Raw genomic sequence first — 17,507 nt, 5'->3', positions numbered from 1 at the left:
GAGGAGGACTATAAAGGAGGAGAGAGACGGCATGCACCAGGAACATCTACAAGGAACATCTAAGGGGAACATCTAGCTGAAGGAACACCTGTGCAGCCCCCGAGAGAACCGGCCGGCGGTGTGCCGCTCCCCTGCGGAAGTGGGGAATGTGGCCAGGGGGAACTGCCCTTCCACGGAGGTGGAAGGGATAGTAGCCAACCCGGGAAGAACCAGCAGCAAACCCGGGGAGGGCCGAGCAGACGAAAGAACAGCGCAGGGTTTAGTGTCGTTCCTCCATGAAGAGGGGGAGCGACATAATGGTGCCGTGACTCGGATATGAAGCCTAGGCAGGGTTTAGTGTCGTTCCTCCATGAAGAGGGGGAGCGACATGAGATGGCATTGGTACACGTCACCTTGATGGGCTTGAATTGGAATCCCCAGGCACGTTTCTAACTCTACCATTTAGGGCAAGTCAGATTGAGCATGTTCCCAATTGAACATCTCCTCCCTCTCTTATTCCTACTCTTAGATTTAACAGGGATCACTTTTCAGTTAAATTTAAACACCTAAGAATAATTGTGTGTTAATTAAAGAGTTCAACCAATAGTATTAAATAGAACAAAAAAATACTAAAAGAGATAAAGTGTTACATTGTACATCAACAGTCAGGACAAGGGCTGATCAAGTCACTGTTTCTCATAGTGTCCATTTCACTTCAACAGGTTTCCTTTTTGGTGCTCGGTTGTCACCAATCAGGGAGAACATACGATATTTGTCCCTTTGGGACTGGCTTATTTCACTCAGCGTGATGTTTTCCAGATTCCTCCATTTTGTTGCAAATGACCAGATTTCATTGTTTTTGACTGCTGTATAGTATTCTATGGAGTACATGTCCCTTCTTTATCCAGTCTACTGTTGATGGGCATTTAGGTTGGTTCCAAGTCTTAGCTATTGTGAATTGAGCTACAATAAACATTAAGGTTCAGACTGCTCTTTGTTTGCCAATTTAATTTCCTTTGGGTAAATTCCAAGGAGTGGTATGGCTGGGTTGTATGGTAGGGTTATATTCAGGTTTCTGAGGACTATGCTATCTACCATGTGCCATGAGACCGTCATTGAACCAAAGCCAACATCATACAACCTAGGCTTTTAGGCTTCAAAACTGTGAACTAAGCAGATCTTTATTCCTTTGTTTGTTAGTTGCTTTTGGCATTTCATTATAGTAATGAAAGCTATCCACTACACTCTATTTATTCAAACCACATTATCTCTTTTGTTCATTAAGACAGATACTAGGTCCAAGTTGGAACCTAACTCATGCAGGAAATGTATCATAGGAGTTAAGTCATTGTAGTGTCACAAACAAAATTAATGGATGGTTAGATAGGTGTATCTAGAAGGCCAAATAACCACTAAGGAAATTTTTTTCTATATGAAAGGCAGAGTTACAGAGTGAGATGGGGAGAGGCAGAGAGAGAGAGAGATCTTCCATCCACTGGTTCACTCCCCAGATGGCTGCAACAGCGAGGACTGGACCAGACCAAAGCTCGGTGCCAGGAGCCCAGGAACTTGGGCCATCCTCCACTGCTTTCCTAGATACATTGGCAGAGCTGGATTGGAAGTGGAGCAGCCGGACTTGAACTGGTGCCTATATGGGACGTTGGCATTGCAGGTGGTGGCTACATCTGCTACACTACAATTCTGGACCTAAGGGGAAATTTTAAAGAATTGATTTACAGTAAGTTCTTGCAGGTCAAAGGAGGTAGATAATGATTATTGGTATAAATTCACTCTAAACATAGTCAGGCAAACCTACTATGCCTTAACCCAATTTGGACAATCCATAAAATCCAACTATGCCATACTTAGAGGGAAAAAGCCCATATTTGATGTTAAGATTATTTATTCATTCTTTATTTATTGGATGATTAAGCTTTTGATTATAAATTAAATTGAAAGGACATCATCACAAAAATGAAAGGAAATTAAGAAAGGAAGGAGGAGGGTAGGTGAGAAGGAGAAAGGAAAGTATCATTACATTCTTTAAACTATATATTAAGCATGAAATCTGTTCTTTTAAATAAATATAAACCAAAAAACAAAAAAGTACTTCTTAATTTATATAGTCCCGTTGTCCACACATATCTGTTGAGTGTTGACTATTTTCCTGGTGTTTTATATAGTACCAATAAAGTCATTGTGGAAACAATGATCAAACCGTGAGCATCAGACCAGCTTACTAATTGGACATCAGAAGGCTTGTAATGACATTGAGACTGAGACTGAGGATCCTCTCAATGCCTGGACAGCATAGGCTATTTTTTTTAATATATGTTTGGTGTTAGCAAGAAGGATAATTGGATGGAGTTGTGAGTGAAGCAGAATATAATGTCAAGAGAGTCTCAGAGGACCTGATCATATAGAAACTTGTAGAGTAGCAGTTTTGCCTCTATTCTGAGAGAAATGACAAGGCTATGGGAAAAGCAGGTTTGTGAAAGAGGAATATTCAGAACCCAGTTTTCAGTATGTTAAGTATGAAGTGCCTATTAGACATTCAAATCCATATTTCAAGTGAGTTGTTAAATTAATGGACCTGACATTTGCAAATGTTTGAAATATTTGAAAACTCTCAACCTCAGTCTAAGATCACCTAGACTAGAATGAAAAGTTAGTCCAAAGTATGAGCATTAAGACACTCCATAGCAAGAGAGTAGCGTTGTGAGAAAGAATTGGTAAGAGCAGCTAAGAGTAGGCAGAGGGGAGCAGAAAAACCCAGAGTGAGCAGTATCCTTGCAGTGAAGAAGGTATAGGAAACAGGTAGGTGTCGACAATAGTGTTAATGCTACTGATACATCCCATAATTTAAGGACTGAAAAGTGACCGACAAATCTGGCAACACTGAGGTCATTTGTGACCTTGTTAAAAAAAAAAAGTTTTATTGTAGCAACAGAAAAGCCTAATTGCCATGAAGCCAAAAAAAAAAAAAGAATTGAGTGAAAGGAAGTATATGCAATGGCTATTGACAATTCTTTTGAGAAATTCTGTTGTAAAGGTAGGCAAAAAATAGAATAGTGCACCTTAGGGGATATTATAAATATTCAGATATGGTTGAATGACACCATAGAGTGGGAGAAAGGGATAACATGGAATTAAGGGTACTGCAGAAAAAAATGATCCTGAGTAAGGATGAAGAGACAGTTTTATGCAGCAGAAGTCACAGCCCTAGCCAGGACCCCAGCCAACCCATCCACAGTAGCAGGAGAGAATGCCAGATACATGGACATTGAAGAACTATGGAGGAAGTAGCTTTGGAGAGAGATAGTCAGCAGCTAAATATGTTAAACAAAATGAGGAATCAATGGTATTTTCCCTTCATGACAAAGTTTCCAGACAGAAGGAGTAACAGTACAATTGCTTAAAGGTGGTAATGAGAAACAAGGAAGCCATTTGATCCTACTTCCAGGTCTAGTGGACAGAGAGAAAACTACTTGAGAAGACTACATGAGGATCCATGTTCTCAGTGGAATGTGTGCTTTCAGTTGGAGCATGAATATTTAGCAAAGGTAGAAGTTCCAGGGGACAGGATGAGAAGGTATTGGGAGTTAGAGAGGGTTAATAAGGATGTATTGCTAGAGGATGCTCAAGACATATGAGAAGAGTGGCCTGGTGATGAAAGATACAGGAACATGCTTGGGATAGGGGTCTGTGCTGTGGTGTAGCAGGTAAAGCCGTTGCCTGCAGTGCCGGCATCCCATATGGGCACTGGTTTAAGTCCTGGCTACTCCACTTCTGATCTAGCTCCCTGCTAATGTGTCTGGGAAAGCAGTGGAAAATGGCCAAGTTCTGGGGCCCCTGTACCCACATGAGAGATCTGGAAGAAGCCCCAGGCTCCTGGCTTCTGATCAGCTCAGCTTTGGCTGTTGAAGCCATTTGGGGAGTGAAACAGCCGATACAGCCGATAGTAGACCAACCTCTATATCTCTTTCTCTGCCTCTCTGTAATTGCCTTTGAAGTAAATAAATAAATCTTAAAAAAAAAAAGAAAGAAAGAAAATGCTTGGGGTAGTTTGGAGGACCTTCGTGGTGCTCTTGTTAATGAAATTTAGGATGTTGCATTGGAGAATGGTAGTTTACCAGAACAAGACGACTCCAGCCTAAGTTGGTGTGCAAATCAGGGAACTGAGAACAAGGCAAGATCTGGGACCTTAGCCTCACATATACTTCCTTGCTTAGGGGGGGTGATAGCGCGGGAGGCAGGTTGCCTTGTTTGAGCTGCATTTGTCTAGAGAGACTTGAAACCAAAGTCTCCATTTGCTTCTTCTTGTGTCTGAAAAAGAAAAAAAGTATGGTTGTTCCTGATGTTAAATGACTCTTTTTCAAAGTGTTTAACGCTTAATCTGACCCATAGTTCATTAAGTAGTAGTATTTAGGTATTGAAAGTTTTTAAAGTGATTTTTGAGAACTTGATTTTTACTGAGCTTTTGTTGGTTATTAAAATGTGTAAGTATTTGTGAAGTGGTAGGTTCTCAAAAAGCAAATGGACATCCTTTCAGCATTGATGAATGACGTATGCAGCATTAAAATGTGTTTATGGATCTATTGACTTACCTTCTTGTTAAGGTACAGCTCTTCAAAAAGCATCTCTTTGAAGCAACTGTAATGAGGCTTATAACTTTAATTATGATTCTGAATGCCACTGTAGTTAAATCGGTGCGTTCAGAAGAGGAACATAAGTAAGCACTGTGATGTCTAGCAGTCATTTCTGATAGTGGCATACCCTTTGAACCCTAGTGTATGGTTATTGAATTTTCTTCTTCTGCGTGTTTGATTGTATTGACTCAATGGGTTTGCTTTGATCTGTATAGAAATATAGACATGAATTTTCCATTTTACTGACTCTGATCTAAGAATGTGAAGCTTATCAAGGGTAGGAACCTAAAAATAGATTAGTAATCAATTTAGAAACCTCTTGAAGTATGCAATGATATGCTCTGAACAACATATAATTCAGAAATCAATCTCTCTCCCTTGCCCTTCTTAATGTGCTCATTCGTGTACTACTAAGCACACAGCTCATGAGAAATAGATATTTAAATTGAGTATGGACAGAAATATTTGGATTATCTCTGCTTTCTTAAACTATAAATGTGTGACAAACTTTTCAAACCTTTTTCTTGAGCAATTTATCATATTTGTCAAAATTGTAGACATGGTTGCCTAGTTTTAGAATCCGTTGAAATTATGAAGTTAGGATCATTTAAAAAATATCTTAGCATTTTTAACAAAAGCAAATAAAACTGAAAAATGTCTGGCTTTTATTAATATTTTAAATCTGAATTTAATATGAACAATATAGTCATTAATAATCATCAGCATGAAAATATAGCATGTCTTATTTCTTATTATACTGCTTGCAATTATGCAAAGCAGCTTTACCTATGCTATTTCTATGGATTCCCATGGCCATCCACTGATGCATATATTCTAAATCTCATATGAAGGTGACAAAAATAATACTCAAAGAATTCAAGTGATATTGCTTAATGTTCCACCGAGACCTGGAAATTAAGACTAGAACTTGATTCAAGGACTTTTTTGAAAATGTATTGCATTTGCTGCAGGTGGTATTAAACTCCATTATTTATTCTTCAATCTTGATTGTTTTTTCAGGTTTCTAACATCAAAAAACCAAAACAAAAACATATAAATTCTTCCTTCATTGCATTTTCCTCTTCATTTCTATTTTTTTAAGATTTATTGATTTATTTATTTGCAGAGAAAGAGTGCGAGACAGAGACAGAGATCTTCTACCTGCTTGTTCACTCCCCAAAAGGCCAGGAACTCCATGTGGGGTGACAGTGACCCAAAAACTTGGACCATCTTCCATGTTTTCCCAAGTGCATTAGCTGGGAGCTAGATCACAAGAGGAGCAGCTGGGACTCCAAATGGCACTCATGTTGGATGCCGCCATTGCAGGCAGCAACTTAACCCCCTGCACCACAATGCCAGCCCCTCTTCATTTTTAAAATTCACATTTACACTGTCACCACTTTGAGCCTTATCATTTCACAGTCTTACCTGTATACCTTCTGCAGCCCTAATTTCCTCAGAACTTTCCTTTATATTCTCTGCCAGATCGTTGTTTATATCACATAGCTCTGTTTTAACAATAGTCAATTAATTGTTCTTGAAATGATAATCAAAGCCAGAATGGCCTAGGCATCTAATCAACTAAAATCTAATGTCTTCAACTTTATCTTCTATAACTCTTATTCTGGGCTTGGAAAGGAAAAAAATTGATAGCAGATATTTACATATTTGAAAGATGTAAATGGAACCATAAAATAAATAAGATTTCTATGAGGTTACTTCAAAAATTTCAGGTACATTTTAATTAAAATTATATTTATTTTGGCGCAAAAATTCTGAAATTCATGCATAACTTATCATAATACCCACTTCCAATGAACTTTTTGAAGGCCCCTCATATTTTTACCTTGATATATTTTCATATTACTCAACTTGAAACTATGCACAAGGCTGTTTTATAAGACACAAAATAACTATTAAGGGTGATTGAAAATAATTACTTTGCGTATGTGTTGCTGCTCTGATCATGAGATAAGAAGCTTTGGAGTTTTAATTATTACAATGTGATTTAATATAGTTCACTTTTATTTCAGCAAAATCACTAATTAATGCACTACCAAATATTTTTAAATAATTTCTGTTGAGTAGAAATAAATAATGTAAAGCTGCACTGCCCTAGTGGTCAACCACCAACTACACATGGCTATTAAAATTAAAAGTAATTAAAATTAAAATACAGTTTCTCAGAACAGTCACATTTGAATTGGTTAATAGCCTCATGTATCTGGTAGGCGCTATATGGAGTGACAAGATAGTAAATATTTTTGTGTGGCAGAAAAATAAAACATTTGTCTAAAGGATTCAAAAAGTAAACATAATTGTATTCAGAGTTTACATAATTTGAATATAAATTAAAAGCATAAGGGCTGGCACTGTGGCATAACAGGCAAAGCCACCACCTGCAATACCAGCTTCCTATATGGGCACTGGTTCAAGCCCTGTCTGCTCCACTTCTGATTCAGCTCTCTGCTATGGCCTGGGAAAGCAGTAGAAGATGGCCCAAGTCCTTGGGCTCCTGCACCCACGTGGGAGACATGGAAGAAGCTCCTGGCTCCTGGCTTTGTTTTTTTTTTTTTTTTTTTTTTTTTTTTAATTTATTTGACAGAGTTATAGACAGAGAGAGAGACAGAGAGAAAGGTCTTCCCTCCTCTGGTTCACTCCCCAAATGGCCGCTACGGCTGGCACTGTGCCAATCCAAAGCCAGGAGCCAGGTGCTTATTCCTGTTCTCTCATGCAGGTGCAGGGTCCCAAACACTTGGGCCATCCTCCACTGCCCTCCCGGCCCACAGCAGAGAGCTGGATGGGAAGATGAGCAACCTGGACTAGAACCTGGTGCCCATATGGGATGCCGGTGCTGCAGGTGGATGATTAACCAAGTGAGCCACTGCGCCGGCCCCTGGCTCCTGGCTTTGAATCAGTGCAGCTCTGGCCAGTTGAGGCCAACCGGGGAGTGAACCAGTGGATGGAAGACCTCCCTCTCTCTTTCTGCCTCTCCTTCTCTTTCTATGTAACTCTGAATTTCAAATAAATAAATAAATCTTTAATAAAATAAAATAAGTTAAAAGCATAAAATTTAAAATTTTATTTCATAAAATGTTAGTTTTCATCCAAAATGTAATAGGATCCATTAAAAATCAGATGAAAAAATATAATTTATTATGAGTATCAGCATATAGATCACAATTATTTAAGTTTTAAATTTAAATTTGTTACTAAATCTAAGTATTTTACACAAAATTGAATTTTTGTTTTTCTAGTGCTTAACATCCATACACTTGCCTAAGTAAATCATGCTGTGTCTAGTTTACACATGTACGAATCAAAGAGTAGTATTGAAAAATATTGCTCATTTGCCATATGCAACTTTGGAGAACCCCACTCTAATCCACATGGGTCTCTGCATCTACAAGATAGAACATTTAAGGAAGCAAAAATGGAATTCTATGAACTACAACTGGAAGACTGTATTTTTTTTTTCTGGGTAAAAACTGGAACAAGCTAATTAATTTATCATTTCTCTAACTTCAGTGTTTCTGCTCCTCAAATCTTTCCCAAACTCCGAAGCAGTATTCATTGTCAGTGCTGCAGTATCTTGATGGCATTTGCATTCAGTCATCTTTTGGATGACAAGATCTGGGCAAAGGTTTTCCCTAGGGCTGGGGCAATGTGGAGATGAGAGCTGATGTGGAGAGCATGTAAGTTAATCTGTGCTAACACTGAGCATCAGATACTGGGTAACAGCAACCCAAGTGGCCTTCTGAAGTAGGAGGCCAGCCAGAGGGCTCCTCTTCCTTGTATCTAAGAGTGGTACTAGAAAGTCAACCTTTAAGTACTAAAATAATAGTCCCCTTGTCTACACTTTCATTATATGAATCTTTAGATCCCTGTGCTTATGAAATTCTGCTTGAAATCCTTCAGCTGTAAAGGAGCATTCCTGTTTCTCAAGGTCAGATAGAAACCTCAGCTTTCTTAGAAAGCTTTCCTAAGTTAATCCTCATCAGAAGCAATCCTTCCTTCTGAATTCCTGAACCATTCGTGTCTCAAAGTTTACAAGGAGTCAGCTTATACCTAGGGAATCCCCAGGTAGCGAAGTTTCAAGAACTTCCCCAGCTACCTTCAATGAGAAGACTTCTGCTTTTTTGTTGCTTTTTTTTTGGGGGGGGGGGGGCTGTGGGGGTTGGGTTTTTTGTTTGTTTGCCAATTGAGGTATCCATGTACAATATCATTTAAACAAAACTAAATATAAAACAGAACAACAGATCTCTAGAAGTTAAATGTTCTTAATATAGTAATTAACTCATGTACATGCACATATCCCATGATCTATAATATTGCTACCCATTAGGGAGAGAACAGGGACATTTTATCAGTTCTTTGCTCAAATATTTATGTTCTCCCTGTTGTGTCATACTGATGTCTCCCCATACAGAAGTCACGATTTCTCCCATCTTCACAATCAGATCATTTCTTTCTGATCTCTAGGACCCACTGAAAATAGTAATAAAGTAGATAAGAACAAGGCCCTGGATTCTCTGCAACAAAGCCATCCAATTCACATTCTGTGCTCCAGTGTCTCTTCAGAGAAGGTCTTACTGCCTGGAAAGAATGGATGGGAAGGGGATCAGTGAGGGGTCAGGGAGAGCATTTGACAATTACATGTTCTGACACAGCAGATTCAGGCTACTGTTAGAAGGTCAAAGCTGCGTTCCAATTTTATGTTCATGTCTGGCTAGCTGCCCAGATCACAACTTCTCCCAGCTTCACACTGGTATAACTAGGATGTTAGGATGAAACAAAGCCTAACCATATATATGAAAACTCACAACACCAAAACTAGTACCCACAGTCAAACTTGCTGCCCAAATCCTCACTTTCCAGACAGGCATGCTCTTCCCTCTTTGTACAATGGTTTTAAATCTCAGTTATACCTCTAATTGTCCATAATGATATAGACCCTAACCTAACTTTTTCCTGTGTTTTCTTCCCAAGAAACCTGAGACCACCCTTGGGAAAAGGGTTGCCATTTACAAGAGACTGTGTTAAATTGAAATTTCAGATAAGCAGTGGATACTTTTATAGTTTTAGTCTCATGTTGCATAGCACTTAATTATGCTAAAATATTAATTATGAACTTAGCAGCTTGCATTGTAATTTTTCTAAACCTGGCAATTTCACTTGAGAGTATAGATTTTCACCCTCCCCTCATTGTTTACACATGTTTGTTACCGGCGGGAATGTTGATTTTCTAGTTCTTAGTGTGGGGTAGCTAGGGAAGAGTCTTTGCTCTCTTGCCCAGAGATTTACAACCATGGAAAAGCTGTAAAATGAAGTGTTCTGTTGCATGGTAGCTAACTACATTTTAAAATAATGTAGGTTTCAAGATACCTGAAAGAGAAGATCTTAAATGTTATCAACTCAAAGAAATGATAAATGCTTGAGGTAATGGATATCCTGATACCCTAAACGTAATCATTACATAATGTATACACATACCAAAATATCACACTGAACTCTATAAATATCTGCAATTATTTTATCAATTAAAAATAGGGATGAGTACTTAACAGCAATTAAGATAGCACCTGAGAGGCCTGCATCCCATATCAGAGTGCCTGAGTTCAAGTTCTGGCTCCACTCCTGAATCCAGCTTCCTGCTAATACATACCCTAGTAGGTTACTAGGGTCCCGGCTACCCTAGTTGGGGTAAGCTGGGTTTCCAGCTCCTTCTCTCTCTCTCTTTTTTTTTAAGATTTAATTTATTTATTTTAGGGGTAGAATTACAGACAGAGAGAGGAAGAGACAGAGAGAAAGCTCTTTTCATCTGCTGGTTCACTCCCCAAATGGCCGCAACAGCCAGAGCTGGGCCAATCTGAAGCCAGGAGCTTCTGGATCTCCCACGTGGGTGCAGAGGCCCAAGCACTTGGGCTGTCTTCTGCTTTCCCAGGCTGTAGCAGAGAGCTGGATCAGAAGAGGAGCAGCTGGGACGTGAATCAGCACCCATGTGGGCAACTGGCACCTCAGGCAGAGGCTTAAGCCTATTACACTAGAGTACTGGCTCCTCAGCTCCTCCTTTTATCTTTGCCAGGCTCAATTCTTGTGAACATTTTGAGGATGAAGCAGCAGACATAAAATCTGTCCTTCTGCCTTTAAAATCAAAAAATAAATAATTTTTAAAAGATTTTATATATTTGACAGAGTTACAGACAGTGAGAGAAAGAGACAGAGAGAAAGGTCTTCTTTCTGTTGGTTCATTCCCCAAATGGCCACAACAGCCAGAAGCTGTGCTGATCTGATGGCAGGAGCCAGGTACTTCTCCTGGTCTCCCATGGGGTGCAGGACCCAAGCACTTGGGCCATCCTCCACTGCCCTCCTGGGCCACAGCAGAGAGCTGGCCTGGAAGAGGAGCAACCAGGACTAGAACCCATGCCCATATGTGATGCTGGCACCACAGGCAGAGGATTAACTTAGTGAGCCACAGTGCCGGCCCCCAAAATAAATAATTAAAAAAAAATCTTAAAATGAGTGCCTGCCTGAGTTCCGGGCTGAGATCCAGGCATTTGAATTTTGAAAAGCTCCCTAGGTTACAGTAAGATGCAGCTATTGTTATTAAGAACTGTTCACAGAAAGGATTGGCATCCTGTGCCCTCCTAAGACCTGGTAGAAGAGGAATAAAAGGTTGCCTGGCCGGAGTGAGTACTATGGTTACAATTCTAAATATTCCACTATATAGGAATTGGCCCACACTAACAGCGGGAAACTACTGATAGAGATGTCTTGTCAGAATACAAATTGTTCCTTCCTAGTCTAGCAAAAGAAAGTCAGCTCTGTTTTCCTGGATCCCAGGAGACACTGCACCAGCAGCAGAGAATATTTACTCATCTGTCCTGCCATCTTCATGAGGCTAACTGGGTAGGGGACGTATAAGAGGACAAATTCTATAATCGCACAGAAATTGGCTGATTGTTACAAATTGGGCCACTGCAACACCCAAGGGATAACAGGATATTTACTCACTGGGTTTCCTTAGGCAAAAATAATTTACCAATGCTATAAAAATGTGACTCAGAAGAACTTTTATTCCAAACAAGATACTGATGTCGAAATTGCAAACTGCATTATAATCTGGTTGCCTTAGTCTATTTTTTTATCTGGACGCTAAACACATTGGTTACATTAGTAAATGATCTGGTAACTCCAAAAGTAAAATCTTACTACAAAGCTCTATTTCTTTCAAGTATCCTAGAATATGACTACAGCTGTATGGGCCCTTGTTCGAAATGCAGGACCTCTGGTCCCTCCTCAGACATAGGGGTAAGAATCTGCATTTTAACCAGATCATTAGATTATTTCTAGGTAAATTAAGATCTGAGAAGCATTCATCTAGACTCTTGTGTAGGTCATGGCCCAGGGACCTTTACCAAGACAATATTAAACACAGTATGGTAGTCAAATAATGCATTCTAAAATACCAGTTCAACCCACCAAGCGACAAATATCAACAAACAACTGAGGCCTACTGCTTCTGAGAAACCAGTTCAGATGGAAATGTTGGCTCCAAAGGACCCTTCCCATAACTGAAGCTGTCTCCATGCAGGAAGAGAACCTCTGGCAACCTTTCTCTGCTGCTTTGCTCTACAAAATCAAGGATATGGGTAATGAGGTCTGGGAGAACCCACAGCTCCGCAGTGACTACATTAAGGCTATTTACCAGTATCTAAGGCAGCTTGAGGTTCTGCAATCCATATATACCCGCATTACGAAGATGGAAGAGACATAAGGGGACGTATGCATACTACGCTGGTGGGCTGGCTAGTGTAAGTATACTCCAAGTTTAGACTCCTACAGGAAACCGTGTACACATGTGTTGTCATCATGGATTAGTTTTTACAGCTTCACCCAGTCTCCCACAAGAAGCTTCAGCTGGTTGGGATTACTGCTCTGCTATTGGCTTCTAAGTTCAAGGAAATGTTTTTCCAAATATTGAAGACTTCGTTTATATCACAGACAATGCTTATATCAGTTCCCAAATCCAAGAAATGGCAACTCTAATTTTGAAAGAACTGAAAGTTGAGTTGGGTGGACCCTTGCCCTTGTACTCCTTAAGATGAGTGTCAGAAGCAGGCGAGGTTGCTGTGGAACAGCGCAATTTAGCCAAAGACTTGATGGAGCTGACTGCTGCTGACTACGTCTGACATAGTGTGTTATCACCCTTGTAGGGTAGTGGCAGCTGCTTCCTGCTTGTCTCAGAAGGTTCTAGATCAAGGAAAATGGAACTTAAAGTGGCAGCATTCCACAGGATACACCGAGAACAAAGTGCTGGAAGTGATGCAGCACATGGCCAAAAATGAAAACTTCACTAAATTCATTGCCATCAAGAAGACGTGTGCAAGCAGCAAACTCCTGAAGATCAGCATGATCCCTCAACTGAACTCAGAAGCTATCAAAGACCTTGCTTCTCCTCTCGAGGGAAGGGCCTAGGCTGCTGCCGTTTCCTCCTTGCACTTTGTCTAGCTGGTTAAGAACTCTTAGTTGTGTACATAGTAGACTGGTCTATCTCACGAATCTCGGACCGATTTTCTAAGTATATTGAAGAAAATAAGGCTATTGATTTTTCTTATGATAAAAAATATTTATTTGTCATAATTACACAGAGAGAAGTTGGGGGGGGGGGAGAGAGACAGAGACCGAGAGAGATCTTACATTGCTGGTTCACTCCCCAGACATCCACAACAGCACTGCTGGGCCAGGCCGAAGCCTGAAGCTTCACAGGGTCTCCCATCTGGCTGACAGGAGCTGAAACACTGGGCCGTCTTCGGCTGCTTTTCCCAGGCCACTTGTCAGGAGCTGGATCGGAAGTGGAACAGCCGGGACAGGCACCCATATGTGATTCTGGCATTGTAGGCAACAGCTTTGCCGGATAGACCATGCCAGCCCTTCTCTTCTACGTTAAATTGTGGGATGAAAAACACAATCACAGGAAGTCCCCAAAGTAGTGGCTTTAGTCTATGGCAATTGAAAGTATAAACAACAGTAAAAGACATCATGATTAATTGGCAATATCCTATTTTCAAATGGTCCATAAAATACCAGTTATTTTCAGTGTACTCAGTCCAATGGTATCTGCATAAAGTAAACTCTATATCAAAGTCATCATGGTTACACAGTCTCTGAGAAAAACTTTTAAAATGTATTTACAATTTATTTTCAGATACATAGAATCTAGAAGTAATATGATCCAGAGCATTTATTTTATCAGTAAAATTATTAAACAGAGTCAGTGTTCCTGATGACCAATTCATTGCTCTTGTACAACATACAGAGTTTTCCCAAGACCTTGTCATGAAATCTTGTGGACTTGCTCTTATCCTTGACTGAGCAAACTCCTGTATTTACTGTATATAAAGAATTGGTTGGCGGCAATGAAACCAATCCCAAATCTATGGGAGATTATAAATTCATATGGACTTCCTGGAGGGTCATTTTTCCATCAAACATCAAAATGCTTAAACATTATGCATCTTTTGCCTCAGCAAATCTGTCATTTAGTAAATTATAACAAAAGGGGAAAAATAAGATTTCCTTGTAAGTTTTGTAACCCTTAGGTTATAGACTAGGAAACCTCATAAAGATTAACTGACAATTCTTAGTGCTCAATTAGTTAATGTAACTGAGAAATATGATATGATATTATTACCATATAAATCAGAAAGGAAATTGCACACTCAACAATGAACTTGGGAAAGTGCTTTAACTGCTAATTCACAAAAGAAGAAATTTAGGCAGAGGAAGCAATGCTAGTGATGAAATAAATGCCAATTAAAGCAAGAATAGGACATTATTTCTGCAAAAAGTGCCATATAACAGGCACTGCCCTGTGTTGTTGGGAAAACAGTTATTAAAATGTTCTAGAGGGCTGAATTTTTTCAATAATGATAAAAATCCTTTAAAAATCTATCTTTGGCTCAATTAAATCCATTAATAAAAATTTATAACAAATAATCATGGTTGACAAAAAGATAGCATTGGCTATAATTAGAAGTCAATTTTTAATACTCACCATGAATACCAAAAATCTACATTTGCAAAATGAATTATGATAAATCCACAAGAACATAACTTAATGGAGCCATTCAATATGACTTTGTAAAAGATTATGAAATTACACTGATGGCCGGCACCACAGCTCACTAGGCTAATCCTCTACCTGCGACACCAGTACCCCGGGTTCTAGTCCTGGTCGGGGTGCTGGTTCTGTCCCAGTTGCTCCTCTTGCAGTCGAGATCTCTGCTGTGGCCCGGAAGGGCAGTGGAGGATGGCCCAAGTGCTTGGGCCCTGCACCCGCATGGGAGACCGGGAGGAAGCACCTGGTTCCTGGCTTCGGATCAGCACAGCATGCCGACCGTAGAGGCCATTTTGGGGGTGAACCAACAGAAGGAAGACCTTTCTCTCTCTCTCTCTCTCTCTCTCTCTCTCACTTTCACTGTCTAACTCTGCCTGTCAAAAAAAAAAAAAAAACTACATTGAAAATATTTTCATAGAAATTTACAAAGAAAAAGCAAAGTTTGAAACCTCCAAGATTTAGACACCAAAAGTAAACAGGAATGCACACATTCTGGGATTTGATTACAGACATTTACTTGATCTTTTTTGCTTTTTGAAATCACCTTGATTTTTTAGACTTGTACGAGAATTTCCAAGATAACAAGCTATATATCTTTGGATAGATTACAATAGGAAAAAAAGTGTCGCTCCCCCTCTTCGTGGAGGAACGACACAGGACCCTGCGCTGTTCTTTCTGTCTGCTCGGCCCTCCCCGGGTTTGCTGCTGGTTCTTCCCGGGTTGGCTACTATCCCTTCCACCTCCGTGGAAGGGCAGTTCCCCCTGGCCACATTCCCCACTTCCGCAGGGGAGCGGCACACCGCCGGCCGGCTCTTCTCGGGGGCTGCACAGGTGTTCCCCTTAGATGTTCCCCATAGATGTTCCTGGTGCATGTTGTCTCTCTCCTCCTTTATAGTCCTCCTCTGCCAATCCTAACTCGGCTGCCCACACGCCGAGTACGCTGCTCTCCTCCAATCAGGAGCAAGTCCTACAGTTTATTAGTTGAACTGGAGGCAGCTGTGTAGAAGCTGTTTACTTCTCTCCCAGCGCCATATTGTGGGAGAGCAGATGCATAGAATAAGTCTTAATTCCAGTAACTCAGTCCAGTCCGGGCTGCTCCCCACAAAAAGCTCCACAAATATGCTTGAAAACATACGTACACACAAGAAACAATAATGTACAGAGGGAAGCAGTGTAGCTTTAGGAGAGAGTATCAGCTTTTGTTGTCACATAAGCAAGGCTCAGTACTGCATGTATTCTATGCCCTCACAGTCTTAACAGCTTGACATTATAGCATCTGACCCTCATTTTTTATTCAAAATAACTTACATTACATAATAAATATATTAGGTAATGTGATTATATTTGTATTGATAAAATAAAGCAAAAAGTATAATTACCTTGCAGTTAAAAGTGAGACAAAATTAAAGCTATTTTTAAAGAAAATCTGACAAATATCTTATTTCATTACAGATTAGGTAAAATTATATTTACCCCCATACATAATTATATTTGGTTTAATATAAGAATATTGTAAATTACTTAACATCAAAGACAAAAACTTTCTCCCTTATCCTGTTCCATGTTATATGCTGCCACATCCCTGCCTATAAAATTTCTTAAACATCTGCCTTCACCCTCCCTTGGTCTCTTTTGCAAATTTGGATGGCTATTTGCCCTTTAATTACAGTACTGAAAGTCCTGCTTTTTAGTTGAGTGCATAGTTGAGTTGAGTGCATAGTGAATCGACTCTATTTTGCCTTGGCCATGGTAAGCTAGGTGATGCCAGGTGTCTAAGTTGTAGGCAATGGCGTGTGTATTGGGGTGGCATGAAGACATTCTAGGAACTTTCCTTCAAGGTGGGGTTGGGGAAGGGGGATTTTTTTTTTAAGAGAAATCCTTCTTCGAAGTAGAAATCCCTCTTCTCATTTCTCTTTGCAGTTAAAGGCAGTCATGATGTTTGGTATTAGAGCAGTCACCCGACCACAACAATGAAATCTCATGAGGGTGGCAACACAACAAAACAGGCTTCTGCAACTGCTATATATCAGGGAATTACAGAAAAAAAAGTTTGTGAAAAATGTAACTAAAAGAGAAGTTTATTTTGGTACTAAATATTTTTTGTGATCCATGCCTATGATGAGGTCTTCGGAAAGTTCATGGGAAATGTATATTATGGAAAATTGTATATGGATTTAAAAAATGTTTTGCACCAAAATAAATTTCTCTTTTAATTGTATTTTTCCACAGACTTTTTGAAGTACCCTCATACTCTTTGGTGCATCTGCCAGGGCTGCCATTTAAAGGAAAAATAGACTGCTGTCTTGTTTAAACCACTACTATTTGGTACTCGTTGATCACCTGCAGCTAAGCCTGAATTTCCCTCCTATGGTGACCTTTGGAGTAGGCGCACCTCTTTGAATTTCTCTGGGTGGAGGGGGGAAGCAGTAAGCCTGAGCGTGCTCTTTCCATTAGCCGTTACTGCAGTTATTATTGCTGCAGCTCCTCTGGAAACAGGATCAGGCAGACTCTGCCTGCAGAGTATCAGAGTGAGCAGCATTTTGTAATTTGCTGATATAGCTCTTCTTGCAGCTTACGAAATAAGTCTCAAGTGTACTTGGGGAAATCAGCTGTAGTTCAAGAGAGTGCATTTTACAAGGCTTGACAAATACCTAGCACTATTAATTATGCAGTACTCACCTTGGTACTAATTGATAGAAGTTTTTAAAAAAATGCTATAATTCCTGAGTAAGCAAAAGGATACTGAGCCAGTTGTATCA

General features: G+C 39.8%; 2 pseudogenes; one reads left to right on the top strand and one right to left on the bottom strand.

Annotated features, from left to right (window-relative positions):
• The window catches only part of LOC100349441 (small ribosomal subunit protein eS12-like), a 155,181-nt pseudogene extending 150,443 nt beyond the window's left edge, over positions 1-4,738 (bottom strand).
• Positions 4,739-12,081: 7,343 nt separating this feature from the next.
• On the top strand, positions 12,082-13,106 carry LOC100349184 (G2/mitotic-specific cyclin-B2-like; annotated as a pseudogene).
• The last annotated feature ends 4,401 nt before the right edge of the window (positions 13,107-17,507 follow it).

Source organism: Oryctolagus cuniculus, chromosome X, assembly GCF_964237555.1.
Source record: "Oryctolagus cuniculus chromosome X, mOryCun1.1, whole genome shotgun sequence".
Lineage (NCBI taxonomy): Eukaryota > Metazoa > Chordata > Mammalia > Lagomorpha > Leporidae > Oryctolagus > Oryctolagus cuniculus.
This window is presented reverse-complemented; position numbering and strand designations above follow the sequence as displayed.